We start from the raw sequence: 19,693 nt of genomic DNA on the forward strand, positions 1-19,693 counted from the left end.
TGTGGGTTTACATATTTCCTTCTTGGTTTTGTTATAACTCCTATCTCAGTGAACATTTCTACTTGAAAACAGTAATCATGATACATCTATGAGTTGTTTGGTTTTCTTTTTTTTTTTTTCCCTTGACTGACCCTTTTTGATTCTTTTAAGTGTTCTCATCTCTTCCTTTGGAAGAGTTCTGTTGTCTCACACTGCTGAGTGGTGTCTTGTCTATGCTACATGTATCTCTGATCTATTTATTTATATAAGCAGTTATTGACAGTGTAAGATAGCCCACTCATTGTGGGCTACAAAGTCTTTCGTAAAATGAAACTGAAAACAGTTTTATTCAACATACCAAGAATACGAATAAACTTCTGAGTTCAAATAAGCTTATTGTATTGTTTCCTTAGAAGCTTAGTTTATTTTTTCGTGTTCGGTTTTGTTGCTTGTACATACTACTGCTTGTACATGGAAGATCTTAAACTGAAAAACATTTGCAACTTAGTTGTATCACAGAATCAATAAACTTTCTCATGTTCTGAACTTCAGTATTCTAAGTGCATTGGTTCAAATTGAGAAATTCATGTTTCATGATACCAGTATAAGCTTTCAGTTGCAGTAATACCAGCCACTCTGAAAAGTTAATTTGCAAGTTTGTTACAGAAATGGAAGATAAAAGAGCAGCAAAAATTCTTATCTTCATGCAAAAGGCCAGGATGATCAACAATACTGAGACTCCTAAGTATTTATATTGTCTGTACCTGATGTAGCTTTTAGAGAAATTTTAAAAAGACCATTTCTAGCTTCAACATTCTTTTCCAGTTTGGGAGATTTCTTCTTTAGCAGTGTAATTTGTAACTCTTGATTTAGCTTCCTGAAGTTAAAAAACAAACAAAAGTTCACCATTGTATTGAAGAGTTAAGTCATGTACATTAATAGAATTAGTCCTGAACAATAGATTTATCATTATCATTATTTTAGTTATATTACCTTCTTAAAAATACTTTAGTATTTTGCTACTTATTTAAGTCAGGGGAAAAAAACGCAGTATTTGCAGAAGTAAGCATTTTCACAGAACTCATTTAATTTGAACTGGAAAATAGATTTAAAAGCTGTTTTTAAGTCAAATCTGAGTCCTAATATTTCCATTTATTAAACCAGTCTAAATGTTTGGAGCCAAGTACAACACCTGCCCCTCTTGTGAGCCAGATTCCACAAGGATGGGAGCTCATTCCCAGGGAGGCTCCCTTGACTGGACTGCGTATCCTATATTTGCATAGAATGCCAGGAGTGCTCCCCTCTGGTAATGCTCCGGAGATTTCATGAATGGGTGCAGCACGGGAGGGTGGTTTGTTGTGGGCATCTGGCAGAGGTGGTCTCTGCGATGTGAGTAACAGTTCTGATAAGTCAGAGGGGCACGATAAGAATAAAAATGAATACCAAAATGACCCGGAACACTTTGTGTCATTCCAGCAAACTGAAATAACACATTTTGAGCTAAGAACATCAGTGTTTTAGCTGAGGGCTGCTTAAATCAAAACACATCTTGGCTATTGCAAGAGTGATGGGAGGGAGAGAGGGAGATTACTCCTTTTGGAAGGACCAGAAAGAATTCTATAACATTTTACCATTGTTCAGAAAGGAGAAAATGTTTCAAAATTTATGTGTTCTCATTTTTCATCAGACCGAATTCTAAGCAGACACCTAATACTATCTTTTAAGGAAAAGGTATTAATTCAGTTTGGGTGAGACTATACACAGAAAGTAGAGTTGGAGACTCTACGTGTTGCTGTGTTTGGACCTGAATGCAAGGTCAAACCCAAATCTCTTTTCATTTGATCAGAAATAGCACAAAGCCTCCAAACCTGGTACAACAAGCTGATGTTCCCAGATTTATGGAACTGAAAGTGATGACATAGAATAAATGAGGACCAACGTACCAGCACTGGATGCTTCAGAGCTACCTCTTAAAGAGTTAGAGGCACAGCATTCATTTCACATGAGATTAAAGCACTAGATTTCTGATGCTGTGGACTGCAAGATATATCAAAAACTCCTCTTAAAAATCTTACTATAGACAATTAATTTAATGGACCTAATTTTAATGTCCACTTTATAGTGCTGTGTTTGCAAAACAATTATATTAGATATCTATTTTCTATTGTAAAACTTATTTCCATCTTTTCATTTAACTAGAACATTTCTTTATGGTAGTACAATATCACACATTCTCTCCCTCAACTGAAGCTAAACTACTAGTAAAATGTTACTTCAGAGTAACTAAACAAATTTATCTAAAAATGAGCTGTGAAAATTGTATTTGCATGCATCTCTGCATTCAAAGAAACTCAAAACCAGTTTCTTTTACGGGTACCAAAGTTAGCACAAATGGCACACATCACTGGAAGGTAAATATGTGCCTTACTCTGTTTGAAGAAATCTGGCTTCAAAATAACAGTTATGGACTTTTCAAAACATGCATCCTGGTTTGCACAGCAGGTTTTTCTCAACTTCAGAAGCAAACACCAGGATGTGATGTTCCGAATATTCACTTTCAGTATATCTGAAAGCTCACACCTACTTGTATTTGAATGTGTGATTACTTTAAGAACTACATTGTTCTGAATCACAGTTACAAAAAGGCATTTGGAGATCTTGTTCTTTATAATAAATCTGATTTCTGCTTTCAGTCTGCATGAGTGAATATAGGCATTGCACTCAGGAGAAATATTATTACTCCTGTAGAAATAAACTTTAGATAGAGCTTCCTGCAAGAATGACTGTGGTCTAGAAAACAGGCTGATTCAATTCATTATGCAGAGAAAATGTACTCACGTTTCAGCAGTTCTGTTATTCTCATTTCTCAACTCATCAAAAACTTTGCACACTTTGGAAGACTCCTTGCAATGCTGTCCCAGCTGCTTCCTTCTGGACAAAACTGGAAGAATGTTTTCCTCTGTCTGTCTGTCAGTGGCACCAGGTGATTTGTGTTCTCTTGGAAATAAGTAAGTCACCTTGGGACAGGAGAAACACATAATTGTTTTAGATAATGAAAAACATTGCCGCACTTTCACAAGAGAGGGATACTGCATATGGCTAAAAAGCATCAATTAACAATGTACTCAGAATTGAATGCATCATTACCTCCAGCTTTGGATAACATCTATTAGTTAACTAGAGCTATCCACCACCTTTGAGCCTAGATACTGGTTTTACACTGGAATTTTTGAATGAAGAAGTATATTTCTGCCAGTTACTATGGTGAGATTCATGCCTAACTTAGAATTGATTCCTCGTGAGTAACAGGGTGGGTAAGTGAGAAGACTCTGCAGAGGTACTTGCCCACTTGCCCAGCATAAACATTCTACTGCAATGCCTGTCCTTCCCCAGAAACCACAGGAGATGAGACATTTAATGCAGATACTTAAAAATAGGTAAGGTAAATCCTATCAAAATTGTTCTGTGTGGTTTGTTTTAATAGAGTAACACTTGGAGCTAATACCTACACATTGCTCATTAAGCTCACAACGTAAAAGAAGTAATCAGAGGAAACATGCAGGAGAAGCTTGTGAAAGAACAGTGTTTAAGGGCTTTGGTTTTTAAGAGCCATACATCCATGAATTCAGTAAAGATGTCCCATAATCTGAGATTACCAGAACCCATTCTTGGGCTTTGCTGGTTTTGATACTTTACAGTAAAATAATAGCTAACAGAGGGAAATATTTATTTAGTTATAAATTGATTTTCTTTTATTGCTTAAAATAATGGTTCCTATTTTAATCAAATGTCTATCATTCATATAGCAAAAAAAAAAAAAAACAAACAGATGTTCATTTGGAACAGAATGGGTCTTTACTCTCAGATTTTCCCTTTGGCTTTTATGTATTTCATTAGTAGTAAATAATCAGCATTTCCTTTTGTGGTAAACCATACAAATCAGAGCTTACTCCTGGTCTTACTACGGTTATAGATTCATACATGCAAGCTGGTGTTCTCTTAGGAAATTAAGCCTCACTTTATTATTTTTCAAAGGCACAGCACCCACAGCTCGTTTCTTGCCACCTAGGATCCTGATAGCATTTGCTTGGAAGGCTTATCTCTGCACATTAGGTATCAGTAGATATAAATCCCCTGCTTTAAAGCCTACAAGATATAAAAAAAAAAAATCTGATTTTTTTCTTTTCCTGGTTAATACTTGAGAATACAATATTTCTATGTAGGGTAACAAAACCAGGAAATTTACATCAAAAAACTATATAAAATTTATAACTTTGTGCTTTTGGTCAATTTCATTTAATTTATATCTGCAGAATGGACAAGGGTGACACCATTAAATGGAGGCACAACCAATCCACCTGATTTGGCCATAGTTACCACGTAGGGAGGACTGTACTTGGTTCTCCTGTTCACAGAAAATCCATACAGAACAGAGAGCTGTTGAAAACAGATGTGAACTCCTGCCCCTCCAGTGTTCTGTGCAGATACACCATCAACTGTACCAGAAGTGCAATTTTTTCAAAGAATCTTTTAAAATAAACCTTTTGGTTAGTTTTAGCTCTCATGAGAACAAGTGCCAGAGGGCATTCAGGCTGCAGTCCTTGTCTGCCCGCAAACCGCCACTCAGTATTACCAGATTTCTGCTGTGTCAGTCTTGAGCTCAACATTATGGCAATTATACCAAACTGCACAATGGATTAAAAGAATTAATTCCCATGTGCAAACAATCTGCCTCTGATATCTAGCACTCATCTGTCTGTCTGCTACAAGCTTTCACTATGAAGCAACTCGTTTTAGTCGCCCCAACACACATACTTGCATGTGTCCCCTGTCCCCCACCCTAAAGCAATACTTGGGAAAGGTTCTCTAGTCCTTATGTCACCTTGTAAACCCTCCATTAAAAAACAAAACATGGAAGAAAACTCATCATTTGATTACTAACCACATCATGGACACTGAAATGATTTTCAACAGCTGCAAACTAGTTGTTTTGCTCCAGCCACCTGTTCCAAATAAAGAAATATATTCGGAGAAAAACAATAAAGTTCATCAGTCTTCAAAATATAAAGAAGGTGCTATCACTACTGCCAAATCACTGTCCGTTATGCAGTACAGCATCCCTGGGATCTAACTGTGGAACTATCCTGAAAAACCGCACCTCTGCACATACTTCCAGGAATGGTTCTCTATCAGCGTTAGAAGCGGTCTGCTGCATTTCTGGAGGACTGGGGCTCTTGTACCATGAAACCAAATGCTTCAACAGAGCTCAAGTATGGAAACAGCTTTTTATTTTTTTCCCCCCTCAGGGAATAATACAACAACCAGGTATAAATTTTAAATAACTTAGCTTCCTAAAGTTGCTCATCATCTTAAGGAGACAACAGTACTGTCAGGAAAGCCATTTGTATTTCTAAGTGTTTGTTAGAAGTTTGAGAAAGGTGTTTGCCAGGAGGTCCATCAGCTTCCTAATTACGATTGTGGTTCCATGAGGAGAAGACTGTTTTAGTCACAGTAAATGCAGTTATCACTCTGATCCTCCAAATTCACGTTCCTAGATCAATATGCATTACATTTCTATTTTATTGCTCTGGTAATTGAAAAAAAGGACTTTGAAATGGGAATACAGTGATCTAATCAATATAACCGGGATTTTCTTTAAGTGTTAATGTGGTCTTCTGTCTCTAAGACATCTGAGTCAAACAGAAATGTCTTCATTCATGCAACACAGAGCATGAAACACAGCAAATTTACAACCTTGCTTTGCTAAAATTTATTGTCATGTGTGGGAAAATAAAGCTGAAGTTCAATCAGCTTTTTATATACATACTGGTTTGTTTCTTTATTCTATTGAGTACATGGTTAACACGGGAGCAGTACAGTCAGCTTATTTAATGATCAGAGGTTTGTGAATTTATTTTGCTCCATCATTTGGGTATTCACTGATTACCAACCATGAATAAAACCTTGCCATCATTTTTTCAAATGAGGAAACCACAAGAAATGCTTGTAAACAAATGTTAGTATAACGTCTTCTAAAATTCGACAGAAACCTGTTAAATGGTGGAGCTCTTTGCTATCTTAAATAAAACTCAGAACACCTGAAAAGTCTTAACATAAGTTAAAATTTAATATCTTCATATATGACAGCAACTGACCTCCCATGTGATACCATACTAAGAAAAGCAAGGTGATACATATGATGCAAGTAAAAAAGACTCCTTTCATGTTGAAAGCAATCCTTACTCCTTTTAGGCATTCTGCACTGTAAGTAAAAATATAAACTGTGATTATTATAAGCTTTCATTATTACAAATATTATAAACTATGAGCTTACTTAAAGGAGTTTTCATATTCAGACCAACTAGGAGAAAAATATTGTCTTTAAAATTCTGTATAACTCTTGATATTTAATGACTATTCAAATTCCTGAAGTCATTTGATAAAGACTTGAATTAGACTCAAAAATACCATAACAACAACAACAAAAATCCGAAGTAAGAAAAACATGGTAAAATTACAGTTTTCCATCACCTTGAGATAGCACCAGTGATGTTTAATGTTGTTTAACAAATATTTTTATATTATCTTTATGAGAACAGTGTTTAACTTCGCCTATTCTGACTGGTTCAGTAAGCAAACATGACTTGTCACTACACTGCTATCATTATTTCACTGTGTAACTCTCTTACACAGCTAATGTTCAGCTTGTAATTTGCAACAAATAGATAAACTGATATGAATGAATTTGAATAACAATTTTTATTTGCAGCAGTGTTAAATTTTTGTGTGTGTATGCCCTAGCCAATTCATCGAGTTCTTAACTTTGCTTTTCTATATTAATCCAGCAGTTTTCTTGCCTCCTGAAGGAAATGTATCTAGTAAAAAAAAAAAAAATCAAAAAGCTATTTTGTTTCTAACAAGTCATTATATGACTTCAGGACCAACTGTAAGCTAAGGCCACAGGAGTTAGGCTTTGGAAGGTTTCAGGAATCTTAATGCAGGATCCATTTTTAATATATAATTAACCGAAGTTGATGACTCATTACACAGCACCTTCTGTTCTGTCTTCCGCTAGAGTGAGCCTAATGCAACTGGTAGAATTGTGTAGTAACATGAGCAGAACTGAACCCAGACCACACACTTGGGGGGCCGCTCAGCTAAACACTAAAGGCAACTGATTACAGCATCATGTGCAATAGTGTTTGTGTCCTGCAGGTAGTGATAGGCAAGGAGTGACACTGAATAAAACTATTGGATTGGAATTGCAAATGAAATCAGACACAGTAGCGTAGCCTGATGTCATCTTCGGAAATAATCTATAAAATAATAGGCTGGTGTATCCAAAATAATGTTGAAGAACTGACTTGACATACTACAGCCCTGACCCTTCAATAAGCCTGCACCTACCTGGAGTCTTAAAGACTTCAGTGACTTGTTTATGCAGAACTCCTTGCAGAGCCTGATAAAAATAAACCTCTGCTACAAAGAACAACAGAGAGGGAAAGCGCTGATTAGCTTTCATCTGGAACTTGTGTCCTCTGGGCTGTTTAAAGTTGCATTCTGCAGGTAGCGTGGCATAACCACATGTAGCAACCTACAGATTTAAATACACACAGCACTAGTCCTGTGAGCAATTGTACAGACTTTGATATGACTGCTCATGTGCACAGCATCTTTGCATGAGTGGGTAAAGAGAAAATGGTCCCACATTTGCTTATTGAAATATTTCTCCCTTCACCTTTGAATCCAAATTAAAACAATCTTTGAAAGGGGTTACTAAAATCCTCCCACTCTTGCCTGAATTCTTTCACTTTTTGCAGTAAGAGAACGTGTCCATTGTTAGTAGAAACTCATTTTTTCATAATTTTGTCCTTCAAGCATCTGAATAGACACCCAGGTGGGGACGATCAGGACTCGTGGGAAATATGGAGTTAATGTAACCCAGGCTTGCTGCCATGAATAGGAAATAGCTTAACCCTGCAGTCAATTTGCCTAATTGATTAGAAGCCTGATTGCATCCCTGAAGGGCTAGATCCCCTGAAGGGATATGCATGCGCAGAGACAGCGAGCTCACATGGCAGCTTACCAGAAAGGGAACCCCAGTGCTCCTGGAAGCTGGGCTGCAAAATCATTTTTCACTCACCAATTTGGGAACAGAGCTCTTATCTCTCCAGGATACTCCCAAGCACAAAACCAGCTTGTAGACTTGGAGAGGGGGCTCACAAGAGAAATCTAAGTGCTACCTCCTACACATTGCTGACAAGCCCAGCTGGCACAGAAACCAGCCAGTGTGAGGACACTCAGCCCCCTGCGGTGAGGCTTTCCAGCAGAAGAAATGTTTTGCCCACCCAAACATCCCCATCTGTAAACAGTAAACCACAGAGCACGGTTTAGTTCTTTAGTCTTTTCTTCTCTTTCATTTCTCAAGAGTAAACCGAAATGCTTTGAGTGACAGAAATCCTAATGCTCGGCAAGCCTCCCCATGAGTCTGAAACAACCCGAGTGGCTCTGCAGTTCCCTAATCAGCTTAGTAAAGTTGACTTGTGAAGCCCAGTGGCAGGAAGTAGTTTATAGTACAGTAACTCAGCCCATTGTCTGGGCTTTTTCAGCTTGGCTTCATTACTATTACCATGATAAAGACCAGCGTGGTTTTTTTCTACTTCCCTTTTGCCCCTTCAAGTCTCTACTTGCTCTTGACTTTTATGAATTTCACTTTGATAGTTTGACACCTTGGTTGTTCTCCCAGACAGATATAATTACAAGAATTCAAATAAACCTTTTTTTTCGGTGGTGGTGTTTTTTCTGTTTTCAAGGGAATGAGTGTGCGCGTTGGTAACAGAGATGCCATGAAGATTTGCCTAGAGAACTCACCTCCTCCTGAGTTTAGAGTGGGTCTTCTCTGCAATTCAGAGAGCCAAGAAAGCTGTGGCTGTGGGACATAATCCAATATTCAGGTTTCTCATAAAAGAGAAATAGCGTAAATTAAGTGAGCCCAACAGGATAAATAGGGATTGCAGCCTGCCTACTATGTTTCAGTGTGCAATGGTCCGCCTTCATCTAATCAAATCTTGCAGCTCTTAACTTTAGGAAGAATTTGACAACAATTTAAATATAAAGAGGAAGAAAACCTGTGTGAAGGCTCATTCAAAGCATCACACAGTGAAACAGCATGGTGGCTTACAATCTCCTTTCTATCTACTCATTCAGCACTGATTTGAAAGAAAACACCATTTTTTATTTTTATTTTTTTTTAAATTTCCCCATCATTTGCTGGAATTCCTGTGCAGTCCCCAAACCAAACGTAATCTGGTCGCCTTCACTTGTAGGACTTAGTGATTCCATGTTGCTTGGGCTGCAAGGTACCAAAAGAATAATAAACGTATTTCTGTGGCCCCACGTGAAAAGTTCTCTCTCTGATCACACATCACAGAACTCTGTTCCACTTGCCTGAGAGTGAAAAATGAGTCATAACACCAGTTACCGTTTCACCTGTGAGTGGCTTAAAGAGATTCCCCTTTATGTCACTACAAAAGAAGGGCAGTCAGCTGCTAAGGGCAACAGAGTCATCACCCAATCTCTAATTCAGAGTAAACAGGAAAACTATGGTGAGGATGAGACTTTTACTCTGGTGACATTCATAAATCCCTGGGAACTACGACACATGGGAAAAGTAACCCTAGATTCAATGGAAGAATTATTTCTCTTATCTCCAATTCAACATCTAGTTCTGTTACTGGACATACATTATTAGGAAATGGGGTTGTATTTCTACAGAAAGATGGATCTTGTTGCTTTTCATCGAACTACTTCCCAACTCCTTATTTTTTCCTAGGCCATCATTCCTTGCACATCCATATATTTCACCATTGCAGCTCCTGATTTAGTACTATAAGGATTACTAATAGAACCAGTAGACAGTTTTAGTCCTTTGACAAAGTATATTACTATATATCCCTCATATATTAATCTTAGAGTGAGTCCATAATATATCATACAGTGACCTGGGTGACTGAGTAGTGGATGCATTTATTAAATCTGGGAATGACACCAAGTGGGAAGAGACTACCAGGAAGCTGGGCATTGAATTCAAAGTGATTCTGACAAACTGGAAGAAGTGGCAGGCTATCCCAAGACAAATGCAAGATAGTGCATGCAGGCAAGAATAATCCACTATATGAAGATAGACTGCAAAACAGATGGTTAGATAGTGAACTCTACTGAAAAGAAAGCTACAGAAGGCTGCAAGCATAGCAAAGCCAAACACTGGAAGAGTAATTAAAAATCTGAGCCCAGCCTGGAAATCACAAAACATTACCCTTCTATTACATGCTGCATTACTGCTTCAAGGGCAGTACTGTGTCCAGTTGTGTGAAAGACATTTCAAGATGGATATAAAACAGTTGAAAAGAACAATGAAGATGAACAGAGGTCTAGAAAATATAGCTAAATAAAAAGGGCTTAGCTTAGAAAGACTGAAGGCTACTGCAAACCTGCAGAAATAAAGTTATAGTTTATCTATTTATTTTGTCATTCCAAGGGGAAAAAATACAAAAAGAAATAGGTTTAAGCTGTAAGGAGGAAGGTTTAGGTTCCAGGTTAAGAACTATATTTTAAATTTAAGGAGTGGGGGTCTAAGTCTAAGTTTGACAGGTACACCAGGACCCCCAAAAGTTAGATAAGCATCTGTCAGAAGTTAGTAGGTGTTATCTGGCTGCACCGGGCAGGGGAATGGACTAGATTATCTTTTCATGAACCTTCCAGTTCTGATTCCAATAAACTAGTAAGCCTAAAAAAAAAAATGCTCTTAATATTTGCTGTTAATATTTTCTGAAACCCTCATCCTTTCAAAAACTGAAGATTTTGCCAGTGTTTTCATAAAAAAGACAGTACCTTCGCTCACAACTTTTTAATTCACCTATATTCTACCATCTTCTACAAAAAGCTGTCATGTTCATACTCTATTATGACATATCAGGATTTTCTTTTTATGCTAAGTAAATAATGCAACAAGCAATGAACACTAGATAGAAATTTAAAGGTCATCAGTCTATAGAACTTTTCTATTTCTGGAAACATCATGAAGTCTACTTACAGTCACTGATCTTAAAATAAATTTTAAAAAATATCATCAGTCCTATACTGTGAGATGTATCACCTAGAAGGATACATCTGTCTGCATGTTCTTTTATGCTTTTCTGTTAACTTATACATCCAGAGACAGAAAAACAAACACCAATGAAAAACACACAAATATTATACTCTATTAAACATAGATTATGTAAAAATAAATATTGTAGACTAATTCACATTACTATTTTTTTGTCTGATATACAGAATTATGTATTTCAACTACAGCTTATAAACGAGTTAAAACATTATTTAAAATTTTCTGTTTAAAAACATCACAAAAAAAAGAAAGACTTCAAAGTATTTTTTAATTTATACCAACCACCTGCGTATAATACGACACAGTTTGGTGCTCCCTTTCCCATTCTTCAAAGTTTTTAAACACACTGGTACACTGGACCTGATTCAACTCCTGGCTAAAGCTGAAACATTTCTACTGGATTCTGTAAATTGATACCAATATCCAACGTGATTTTTTCTTTTTTTTTTTTTTTTCTTTTAAGCAGAGGGCAGACCCAGGCAGACTACTACAGTTACAAATCACAATAAAATTTTACGTCATTGACACCGCACCCTTGGACTTTACTGTGAGATCACCCTGCACTTTACAGCAGGACAGTAACAGAACAGTAGGTCATTTTGTTGCCTCTGTTTTTTTTCCCCCCTTCATTCTGAAAGATTTTTTTGCATCTCCGATACCTTCCCAAATAAATTTCCCAAGGCTTGAGCAACATTTTCTGAATGTAATCAGGAATTGAATGCATTTTCTTTTATTCACTTGATACAATTTCTCAGCCTGGTAGATAGCTCATTCAGTTCTGAATTATTAGTGTTATTTATTATTAAAATTATCAGTTAGGATATCTTTTGCATCTGCTTTTTTGGAGGACCTATTTGGAGACACTTCAAAATACATTTGCCTTCCTTTTTTTCTTTATAGTTTCAGTCTTCCATTTGGAGTACTGACTACACATGAAGTAGAATGCCTTTGCCAAATTTGCAGCATGAGAAACATAAAATGTTTTGAACATTTAGATCTCAACACCTACTGTAAAGCATCACTATCATTGCACAGGCAAGAATATGCAAATAATTTGAATACTCCCTACAAGAAAACCTTGATTTAATATCAACAACTATACATCCCTATATGGGCACATGTAGATTTCCTTATGCTTAAAGCCTGTTTTTTTGTAAGCATTTCAGTCCTCAGAAAAGTCCATCTTAGAAAAAACGCTGTTATGATTAGGACCTAACCCTAACAAACTATTAATGTAAAATGTACTTACTCTTGATTTATTGTCTTGTAAATTAAATGCATGTAGTTCCTACATAGAGGACAACTACAATTTGTATTTTCCCTTTATCCATTTCCCTAAACACACATTAATGCGAATAAAAAGTACGAAGAACATACTAGTTCAAAATGAACTTTTGGCCTCTTGAAGACGGGAAAGTTTGATTCCTGAGTGACTTCAATTCTTTTGCAAGACCCCTCAGATTAGGCTTTCAGCTACAGTAAAGAAAAACAAAAGTAACTTCCCAGAGCTAGCATGGATATTGACCAAAAGTTAACTCTACATACATTTATTAAAAAAATATAAAAAATTCTATGAATGTACCTAGGTGCATTATGAGTGCTATGGGCATGGTAATTACAAGTTTCCTGGCTAGAGTATGATCAAAATCCTAACTTTTAAACACGGCATTCATGTAATTTTTCATACTTGAAAAATACAGAATTTAGCTTTAGTTTACACATTCCCAAATGGAATAAGCTCTTTTCCCTGATGCTAGCATATTAAGCTTAGCCCCAAAAAATAAAAAAAAATATTTAAAAGATAAAGTAATAGCCACAAACAAATGAAACCACACATTTAGCTTACAGTATTACCGTCAGTATTTCCAACAAACCCCCACCCCTTCACATTCAAGCTGGTGGCCAATAGCTCAATGTACCTGAGACAGCTAATTAAAAAAGGAAGTGGTCAAAGTCATGCTTTTTTGTAAACTTCAAAGGTGATGCCTCTCCTTCCTCCTCTTTACATTTTACTGTCTGGCTTTCTACCCATCCTGCAGCTGTTAGCGGAGCCTGTGTTTCATGGCGTCAAACCTGCCTCCTCACGGTCCATAAAGTTACAGCAGGGATCGTGATACGCAGGTGTGGAAAAGACAGAAGTGCAAGAAGGGCCCGTTAATGATTTTTCTGGCACCCCATGCTGAGCTGCTGAAGAAAAGAGAGCAACTTGCAGAAGGCAAGTGACTCTTTGTTTGCAAAGGTATTCGAGATCATATTACTTCTCCCACAGCAAAGGTGTTGAGTTTTCACTTTAGGGGCTGTTTACAGAAATGATTCACCTTTTATACAGCTTTTAAAAAATGCTTTGAGGCTTTAATTGGACACATGATTTGTATCACACCAGTATGAAAATTCTTACTTTTCGTTTAACCCCCCATTAAATCATCTAATGATTGTACTCAGTGACAAGCAGCCAACTCTGATTATGTGACCTTAGCAGAGGAAAACAGAAGTCAAATCATCAGGGGTTCAGTTATGTCATAAGCTTTAATCTGGAACTCCTGCACCATTTAACCATTTACAATTGAGCAATGAAGGGAGAGAGGACCAACTGCTAAAAAAAAAAAAAAAAAAAAGACAAAGCATAACAATTTGCCGTTCTTGTTGAAACACATGAACAATTTAGTAAGAAATAACTAAAACTCTAAGCTTATGAAAATCACTAAAATGTCTGCTTTATTTTAAACACAGTTCACACTGTTGTCTGAATTGTACACAGCTGATCTGCAGGCTCACCAAAGAGCAATTTTAAATAACTCAAGCACAAGATTTGTAAAAATGGTGTCTGAAAGTAACAGATTACAGAAAATATTTCTGAGAGCACACAAGTGACACATGACACTGTGTTGTTCAGAATCGATGGGACTTAAACTTGCAGATCACTCAAGCACCAAAGCATGGCCCAGATTTAGCAAAATATTTAGTGACCAACTTGAACTAGTGCCTCTAGCTCCCACTAGGAGTTAGAGCCTGAATAGTTGTGTTTGGGCTTTAATTAAACTCCATCCCTGAGCCCCTAGTTAACCGTGGGACTTTCAGCACTTCTGCAGCCTCTAGGTCCTAGATCCCCTAGCACCCTATTTTTTAGATCTTTAGGCTTAAAAAGAAAAAAATCAGTATTTTAAATCCAGGAAGTATTTTGGTGCTAACAATTAATGAGGGGATAAAGACTGAGAAAAGCTGCTAGCAAGGAACATATTGTGAGGGGATAGAAGGCAGACTGAGGCAGACTAGTACAGACTGAACAATGTCATCTCTGTTGTTTATCCTTACATCATTTATTTACAATAAAAAATTAGCAAAGCAGGGATTTGTCTTCACATTATTCTGTAAGACAGCTACAATTGCTGTTGCTACACTCCTAAAAACAGAGCATTGCTGGGCACTTCCCAAAGCTCAAAGATGCAAGTTCAGTTCTGGAACTGCATATCCATCTACGCCTATGTGATGGATAGGCGCCCTCTGGCAAGCAGCAGTAGATGAAGTTCAGGCTCCTGACCTGTTTGGGTATTTTTTTTCCCTAATACTCAATTTCCCTGAACAGCCATTTCTGATGCAACAATCCCCAGAAACTCAAACAAAAGAAATCACAAACCTGAAGAAAAAAAAAAAAAAAAGGCTGACAATAAACGAGTTGGAACCAGGAGCATTATGCCTCTGCTACCACTTCAGCATTTGGTTGTGCTACTGAGTGGCATCTGAAGCTGTGAAATAGCAGGACGTTTCTTTTTAAAAAGGCCAGAGGGAACCAGAATTGACCCTGTTGTCTGCAACTGAAGAATTTAGTGTTTTTTTCCATGCCTGCAGTTAAAACTCTTACTCAGAACTAGCATTGCATAACTTTGCTGACAAACACGATCTGGATCAGGTGTCTGACCAAGGACGTTAGGGAATATTGTGATAAGTTTTGTGCTGCTCTGACAATTCTGACAACAGAGGCTGGTATATGTCAGATGCTGTCTCTCCTCTCTTCCACTAATAGCTGTGGAAACTTCAGCATGGAAATACAACACAAACTGCTCATCCCAGGACTCCACAAAGGTGGGTCTGTATCCAAAAACAAACAAACAAAAACAAAACAAAAGTAAAGTTCAAAACCTCGGGACCAACTGACAGAATAGCACAGCACCAACACAGAGAAAGAGATATAGTGAAGGTAACAACTCTATACGTTTTTGTTAGAAACTTGTTTCCCAGCTGCCAGAAGAAAGAGTAAGGTGAGCTCATGAATAACTGCTTTTGAAGGTTCCCTTGATGGCCAGACTAATCTTTAGCTATCCATCCTGCAGCAGACTAATATCCTCTCCTTCTGTGTGAGCAGATACATTTTAGCAGCAAAGTGTGAGAAACGAAATCTTTTAAACTCAACAAATCTCAGTACCATTGGCTTTACTCTTAGAAGCCATCTAAATTCCATGAACTGGCCTTTCTAATGATGTCTGTGATGCCCCCAAAGTCTTTCCAACCACAAGTCATATTGCCCAACTCTGGAGGGCTGAGACAGTCTTTTGTGGTCTCAGAAGAAAATTAAAAAATGCATGTTAGAAATTTAAAAGTTGAGGGAGATTGGGCATGGTGGGTGGGTATTGCAGAATGCCATGGTAAATTTTCTGCTCTGCCTCAGGTCTTTTCAGTGGCCCAGGCATGCTATACAGTCTTTTCATACCACAGTTCCTTTCTCTTATGGGGACATTACGTAACACTCATGTCACAACAAGGGGTTGCAATGAAACAAGCAAGCAATCATAAGGACTATGAGGTGCTCAAATATTAAAATAATTGAGGCAATAGATGCATCTTAGATTGATTTTTTAGGTTCTGCTTTTCTCTAAAATTCTGCGATTCTTTATTCTGAGATTCCCGATTTTCATTTTTTTTTCTCCTTTTTCTCTAGGTTTTACCAGCCACAGCGAGTGCCACCAGCAGCATCCTGATTTTTGGTGCATTAATGCCCTTCAAAATGCCTCGGATCACAATTTGACAAAGCTGACTGTTAGCCTCAAGGAGTAGGCATTGCACCTCCAGGTGTGCTCACCTTTCCTCCGCCAGCAATTAAGGACACTGGCTTCACCTGCTGAACATCCAGCTGGGACCACTCTGTAGGGTTTTCCCTGCCAGCCATAGTTCTGCCTTCCCCAGCACAGCTAAGGGCAGTGGCAGCTGCAGCTCCCAGCCACGAGCTACATGGGGATGAGTTGTGCACCACAAACAGCGTGTACTGCAGCCTTACTAAATCCTACAGGCTACATAATATTCATCAATGCTGCATGCTGGCAGAATAATGTTGGTTCCTGTTGCCATCCCTCCTCTGTATCAGAGTACTGGTGGGATACATTTTGACTTAAGTACTTTTGTGGCATCAAACTTGGATTTCTGCAAACTTGTTCATATTATTCCAACATTAAATTCCAGTTAAATTCTCATGACATGGGCATTCTTATTTTGAAATCAAAGGCTTTAACCCTAAGGCTGAATGAGGCATAGCACAATGTGGTGCAAGGTTAAGTATCCTCTTTGAACCTGAACAGAGCACCAGGCCAGCCAGGCTATCCTGCATCTTGTTCTCTGCATAAGCTAGTAGGGTTGGTTATAAGAAATTTCCAGTACACCCTCATTTTCCTAAATGTGTTTACAAACTTTCAATTACAAATATTTGGGTTTTGCGTTTTTTCCTTGAATTCTAACTGGCCAGCTTATAACCAAAAAAAGTGTACAGCTACAGACAAGTTTGTGCTTTTATTTTTAAATTGAAGTATTATTTTCAAAACTGTAACAATTTTAAAATTAACAAAATGCTGAAAGCACGTGAAATTTAACAGCAAATCAAAACACTGTGAAAAATCATCAGAGTTCAAATGGGATATAAATACATCCTATTTCTTAATTTTCCCTTTTTTGTCAATTCTAATCAAAGAAATACTAAAGAACATTAAAAACCTCAATAAATCTATGATAATATGACAATGGCTAAGTCTTGCCTGAGCTGGCAAACCACAGAGAAATACGGGAGGAATTCTGAGTGAGCGGCAGGAGTGAGAAGTGAAACTGCGAGCCCGTGAGATTGTGATCAAAGGGAACAAGGGCTCCCAGGCATGGTGAGCAAAAGTGTTACTGTCCTAGAGAGATGACCGAAGAAAATCTGTAGCAAACAGGGTCCTCTTTGTGCTACATTTCCCCCAGCACTGTTCAGAAGAGTAGATTTTTAGCTATGTCACGATATCTCATTTCAGCCTTCTTAAATTCACCTGGTTATTTCAAATGATGTCCCAAACTCTGCAACACATTTCACTATGCACTGGGTGTAAATACAACACCAGATACAACCACATTTTGTGGACAGTCCATCCAACTGGATGTTCAGAGACTTAACGAGCTGATGTTTGAAAAATATTTCATCTAAGAAACCTTGAAAGGCAAATAACACAGCACCACATTAGTAAGAAACAAATTAACCAGCTTTCTCTTTTTTTCCTGTTGTCAACAACTACAGTCTCTATACATCAAGCAAATCACTTTCAGTCTCAGATGATCATTGTGTTTTAAAGCAATAATTAAGGGCGTTCAATTTTTAACTACAAGGAAGCCAGCTCTTGAGAACTCTGAAGCCAATCTTAACCAAACCACCCACTGACATGAGTAACTCTGCATAACAATGGTTATCAAGGGCAACTCCAGTAAGGCCACTGGAAAAAAAACTACCAACAACCGTGGTCTTTTTTTTCCATATATTCGGCTTAGTAGCCGTACAGAGAAATTCATCTGAAAGGACCCAGCAAGGGCTGGGATTTTCACACTTACCTTAGGAAATATTTGATTAGTTTCTTTTTTGGGCTTTGTGTGTTTACAATGACGAGGTGGATGTTGGCAGCATACCGATCCCTCTGTTTTAGCTGAGAGCTGTGAGCAGAAGAAACAAATCAAAATCAGGACATGTTTTCTAAATAAGATATTCAACTCACAATGCTGTATTTGCCCCTAGATATGCCATCTTAAAGTGCACCTTAACCTGGAAGAAGGTAGCTAACAAAACAAGTAGGACTGTGTTAGAGATTATATCAGGTCAAACTCCATTGCTTGGCGGGGGGGGGGGGGGGGGGGTTGGAAGGAAGATTCCTGAAGAGGACCACATTCTGTTTTTTTTTTTTTTTCCATATTCTCTTCCCTTGTCCTACATTTTCTTTCCATTAGGTTGGATTCTGATCTCATTTACTCCAGTGTAAATACAGAATAAATGCTTCAGTGTCAGTGGAATGGGTGCAGTTTTACATGAGCATAGCTGAAGCAGCCCTTCCACTATCTCTCTCAGTCAAAACAAGAAGTTACCAGCTAAAGTTGGTCCTGTCCCCTCTTCGTAGTATTTGTACAGCTGTGGTAAGCCAGATCAGGAAACCATCTCAAAAGTAACCTGAAGGGGAAAGAACAAAATAAAACGAGTGGAGCAGGGAGATGATTTTCCTCCAGATCTGCACCAAGACCTGCCTCCCGCATGGCCTGCATATGCTCCAGCAGCAGCACAAGCAGGGGTGATCTTGGCGAGACACCTTTCCTTTACACAGCACATACTTACATCAATCCAACATTATTGTGAAACTACAGTCTTGGTCCAGTTTGCAATTAAAGAGAGCAAAACAGCAGAAAGAACAGAAACACTTAAAAAAGTGGTTGTGTTTGACCTCTCCGAACTGGCTCACTTTGGTGTTAAACATGCACTAGCAGGAGACCAAGGATAGGAAGGGAGAGCAGGACTTGGAAGCAATAGTCATTATATCGGTTTAGCTGTAGCACCAACCCATCACTTACAACATCTGTGGTATGCTGGTTGTTAATAGCAAATAAATGAATAAATAAAAACACTCTTTAAATGATTTTTTGATTTTATTTTTTCTTACTGGCTAGGAAATTATTATGGTTCTGAGATCTTTTGTGAAGGGCAGCTATACGTGAAGATACAAGATCTGGCTCAGGGACCAAGAATTGAAACATAAAAGCTTGGAAACAGAGATTTAAAGCCTTGCCAGGCCACCTTACCCCTTTCAATAGGGAGAACCAGAAGAATAAAAAAGAGGATGCTATTAATCTTTATGCAAAAGTTGTTCTGATGGAACCTTAAACAATGTTCTTACTCCAGGTGGTTGTTACACTTCCATGAGACCTACAGTAGTTCAATTCCATTGTTTCACTGTTCTTTCCAGATATCTGCTCCGTCTGCCTCAAATCACTGCTGGTTAAGCAGCTGCTCCTTGCAGCTCTTGGAAACACTGTGCTGGTGTTCCAGAAATGCCTCATCCTGGCCCTGCTGAAGACAGTGTAAAAATAAGGTATTTGCACATTTTCACCTCCAGGCACAGGCCAACAGTGCAAAGGTTCATGACTGAGGCAACAAAGGAAACTCCAGCCATGACATAGGTTGGATTTGCATCAGTTGATGGTGAGTTTTGAGCAAAACTTTGTGTCAATGCCTCTAACAATTTAGAATTCCTCAAATAAGAGCGTCTAGTACAATGATTT

At 37.9% G+C, this 19,693-nt stretch overlaps 1 long non-coding RNA gene across 1 annotated transcript; it reads right to left on the reverse strand.

Moving 5' to 3' along the window:
- Positions 1 to 233: 233 nt before the first annotated feature.
- On the reverse strand, positions 234 to 18,573 carry LOC118244198 (uncharacterized). Its single transcript, XR_004777498.2, has 4 exons — positions 18,509 to 18,573; positions 17,984 to 18,082; positions 2,818 to 2,996; positions 234 to 856 (listed from the first exon to the last, which is right to left on the reverse strand). It is a non-coding gene; the product is annotated as an uncharacterized LOC118244198 (long non-coding RNA).
- Positions 18,574 to 19,693: the final 1,120 nt, after the last annotated feature.

The sequence above is a fragment of the Cygnus atratus genome, chromosome 3, assembly GCF_013377495.2.
Source record: "Cygnus atratus isolate AKBS03 ecotype Queensland, Australia chromosome 3, CAtr_DNAZoo_HiC_assembly, whole genome shotgun sequence".
NCBI classification, from domain to species: Eukaryota; Metazoa; Chordata; class Aves; order Anseriformes; family Anatidae; genus Cygnus; species Cygnus atratus.